Raw genomic sequence first — 5,004 nt, 5'->3', positions numbered from 1 at the left:
GAATACTGACAACACCAAGTATTTGGAAGGAAGTGTGCAAGAGGAAGTCTCATTTAGTGTTGTGAGGAATGCAGAAAGAGATTGGGGTTACGGAGATGCAACTTCAGATCTCAGTACTCACCCATATGAAAAAGCAGTTCCCTGGAAGGGTTCCCACAGTCCACACACGTCATTGATCCCAACTCCATACACAGAAGCACAGCAGTAGTTGGTCCTCGTAAGATATTCTTTAAAAAGAAGAGAAGACAAAGTTGGAAGATCTAAAATTGAGAAGGGAATGTGTTAGTGATGGGGCATGGAAAGCTAAATGGTGGCTAGATCTCATCTTATTTCATTGAATACATATAGGAAATCCCCAAAGAATAAAACAATAAAAACAAAAGCCACGCATGATGACATGCACCTATCTTAGTCATTCTGACAGGTGTAAGATGGTATCTCAGAGTTGTTTTGATTTGCATTTCCCTGATGACTAAAGATGTTGAGCAATTCCTTAAATGCCTTTGGGCCATTTGAGATTTTTCTGCTCATGAACTCTAGACTAACAGCTGAGACGCCTGCATGGAACTCACCTAGACCCTCTGCATGTGGATGACAGTTGTGTAGCTCGGTCTGTTTGTGGGGTCCTGGAAGTGGGACTTGAATCTGTTCCTGGCCCACAAGCTGGCATTTTGGAACCTATTCCCTATGCTGGGATGCCTTGCTCAGCCTTGAAGCAGTGGGGAGGAGCTTGGTCCTGCCTCAACTTGATGTGCCAGGATTTTTTGACTCCCCACGGGAGGATTTACTCCTTCTGAGGAGTGAGTGGTGGGGTAGAAAGCAGATGGTGGAAGGGACAGGAGGATAGAAGGGGGAACTGTGGTGGATATGTAAAAATAAAGAAATATTTTTTTAAAAAAAGTAATAGAGGAGGACATCAGAATTCAACTTCTGGCCTCCACACATGCATACTCAGGTGATTGCACACACACACACACACACACACACACACACACACACAGAATCCATGTCTCATAAAAGGAAACATTTTTTGTCACATGATTTCCATTCTTCATTGTTTTCTAGAATTTTTCCACATTTTCATGAATACCAAACCACAGGTTCATAAATATCAATGAATCTCAAGAACACCTTATATTATTATAGTCATTTTCTGAAAAAAATATAGTAAAATATTTATTATCACCTTCTCATCAGAAATAATGCCTGCTGGAAGACAATAACATATTTAATATTCTGAATGAGAGGAACTTTCTCAACCTTATTCTATAACCAGCCAAATATTTTAATGAAAGTAAAATAGAGACATTTTCAAATAAACACAAACTGAGAAAAATGTATGATGACTCCTATACTATGAAAATTCTTCAGAGTCATGGAAATAGCGCAGCTGATTGGATTTTGCTTCTATATATAAAGAGCTCCAGAATGGAGATATCTGCCCAAACATAACAGACCTTCCTTCATTTGTAATTTCTTTGAAAGACTGTTAGCTGTTTACAAGCAGCAAAAGTAGAGACGATATAGTTTATGATTTCTAAGATATATAGAAGTAAAATATGTCAGAACAATATCTCATGAGGCTGGAGAGAGGGCTCTGCAGTTAAGAGGACTTGTTCCTATAGAGAATCAGGCTTCAATTCCCAACACCTAGATAACAACCTACAACTGTCTGTAACTCCAGTTCTAAGGGGACTCTGACACCCTTTTCTGACTTCCATTGGACACTGTGCACACATGGAGCACAGACATACATGCAAGCAAATAAACATACACTTAAAATAAAAATAAGCTTCTAAAAACACCTATAGCACCCAGAGACAGAAACTGGGGTTCAACCTAAAGGTCAGAAAAACAAAACAGCCAGCCACTGGCTCTTACCTCTACCTCAGTCAGAAAATGGCTATCCTACCTCCAGAAATCTCAGAATTAGACCGTGACTGACACCTGTCTCCTCCTGTCTTATATTCCTCTCTTGGGATGGTATTAAAGACATGTACCACTACCATCCGGTTTCTATGGCAAACTAGTATGGCTACTGGGATTAAAGGCATGTGTCACCACTGTAAGGCTGATCGGTGCAGCTGCTTTACTCTCTGAACTTCAGGCAAGCTTTATTTATTAAAATACAAATAAAATGTCACTACAAATACCACAAAGAAATACAGGTAATTTGAAATATAGTCTTCTGGGATTTTTTTGGTGGAAATAAGAGTCATCACCTCTAGTTCTTAAACTCTTTCTGTCTACTATTACACAGTGTTCCCTGAGCTGTCGAGGAAGGTGATGAAGACATTCCATTTAGAGTTGAGTGTTCTAAGGTCTCTCATTCTCTAAGTAATGTCTTGCTATGGGTCTCTGTTTTTTCCCATCTGCTGCAGGAGGAAGCTTCTCTTATGATGGCTGAGCAAGGTACTGATCTGTGAGTAATAGCAGAATGTCATGTATTGCTACTTTCTTTTATTCAAACAGTAATGTGTGGTTTCACCCTGGGTCCCCAGGCTATCTAGTCTCAGGCTCTTGATCACACAAGCAGTGTCAGGAATGGGTTCCATCTCATGGAGGGGGGTTTAAGTCAAATCATATATTGATCTGGCTTATCTAGCAAGCAGGACACCATTGTAGATCAAGTGGTTTGTGACTGGGTTCATGTTTCTTTCCCCTTTGTTAGGGTGCAGAGTACCTTCCTGTACCAAAGATACTAGCACATAGGGGTGAGGGCTGTAGTTAGGCTCAACTTATATATGTCCAAGAATTATGTAGGTGTTCTCTTCAGCAAGTGAGCATACTATCAGTTTGTGGAGAGTGGCAACAGCCTGGGTTGTCCAGGGCTTCCCATGTGACCTCTTTGGCCAACAACTTAATGAGGTAATCTGGTATTTGAAGCTTCCTTTGATGATAAGAAGCATCCAGTTGGGGGTGTGACTCCCCCATTGTTTGACTATTTTCTTTATATTGTCCTCATATATGTATGCATTTTAAGAAGTATCTACTGTATTAAATTTCCATACCACCCCTCAAATGGCCCTTAATTTTAACTGTATCTTTCCACATTTCCCCTCCCTCACCTCATCCCCCCAACTTGATCCTCCTGTTTTGGCCACCCCCTCAATCTATCCATAACTATCTATTCTATTTCCTTTCCTAAGGAGAACTATCTGTCCTCCCTAGTCCTTTATACTATACCTAACTTCTGTGGTTCTATGGATTGTAGCTTGGTTATCATCGGCATAATAGCTAATATCCACATGTAAATGAATACATACCATATGTCTTTCTGGGTCTGGGACACCTTGCTCAGGATAATTTCTTTCTAGTTTCATCCATTTATATGTAAAATTCATGATTTTATTTTTTTAAAGATTGAGTAATATTCCATTGTATAGATGAACCACCTTTTCTTTATCCATTCTGCTGAGGGACATATAGATTTTTTTTCTATTTTCTGGATCTTATGAAATACAGCAGCAGTGAATATGATTGAGCAAGTGTCTCTATGGTTAAAAAAAAGTATCCTTTGGGTATATGTCCAAGAACTGGCTCTTGCTGTAAATTGATCCCCATATTTCTGGGGAATAACAACACTGATTTTCATCGTGAATGTACAAGTATGCACTCCCATCAGCAATGTATGAGTGTTCCTCATCCTTACCAGCATAAGTTGTCTTATTAAACTTAGCCATTCTGACCAATGTAAGATGAAATCTCAAATTTGTTTTGATTTGCATTTCCCTAATGACAAAGGACATTGAACATTTCCTTAAGTGTATCTTGGCCATTTGAGTTTTGTATTTTGATAATTCTCTATTTATATCTATATGCCATTTTTAATTGAGTTGTTTTCTTGATGTCTAGTTTTTTGAGGTCTTTATATATTTTGGATATTAGTCCTCAATCAGATGTGGAGTTGGTAAAATCTTTTCCCACTCTTTAATCTTTTGCTTTGTCCCATTGACAGTATCCTTTTCCTTACAGAAGCTGTTCAGTTTCTGGAGGTCCCATTTATTAACTGTTGATCTGAGTGTTCAGAAAGTCATCTCCTGTGCCAATGCTTTCAAGGTTATTCCTCACTTTCTTTTCTATCAACTCCAGTATATCTGACCTTTGATCCATATGAAGTTGAGCACTGTGTGGTATAAATCTATTTGGATTCTTCTACACACAGCCATTCAGTTTAACCAGCACCGATTTTGGAAGAGGCTATCTTTTTTTCCAGTGTCTATTTTTTGGCTTCTTTACCAAAAACCATGCATCCTTAGGTGTATGTATTTATGTCTGGTCTTTGATTTCATTTATTAATATGTCTATGTTTGCCATACTATTTTTATTCCAGTTCTGTAGTACAATTTGAGGCAGAGATGGTGATACCTTAGCAGTTTTTTATTAGTCGGGATTGTTTTAATTAACCTGGGTTTGTGTGTGTGTGTGTGTGTGTTTCATTTGAAGCTGAAAACTGTCCTATATGTGAAGAATTGTGTTGGAATTTTGATGGGAATTGCATGGATGTTGTATGGATATACATATATATTTCTACATTAATACAAACACCTGTACATATGCATGTGCTCAGAGACAGAATCTATATGTGTTACTATACTGGCACATGGCACAAGAAAGATTGTAAATTATTGAAATAAAGGGAATAGCAGATATTTCAGAATTATAATTTGTAAATTCAGTTTATAACATACTTAACATATTTTAATATAAAGGATCAAATAATGCATTCCCTTTTAATCTTTAAGTTTTATGGTATTGTTCTATGAAGGAGATAAAATTATTTCCAACTGATAAAGCTTGCTGTCAGCCAACTGTAGCCCTGCCCCAGTGACAGAAGCCCTTGAAACCCAAGGTGCACTTTAAAGATGAATCCTGCTCACTCTCTTCACCCAGGAAACCACTGGAAATAGCCCAAAAGCCCACTAAGGGATCTGGACAGGAATTTCCCAGAAGTAAATCCAGTTCAACTTGTACTTTGGAATGATTGATCAGCCCTGACACTTG

This window comes from Myodes glareolus, chromosome X, assembly GCF_982192425.1.
Source record: "Myodes glareolus chromosome X, mMyoGla1.1, whole genome shotgun sequence".
Lineage (NCBI taxonomy): Eukaryota > Metazoa > Chordata > Mammalia > Rodentia > Cricetidae > Myodes > Myodes glareolus.
The sequence above is the reverse complement of the archived record's forward strand: the minus strand, read 5'-3'. Positions refer to the sequence as shown.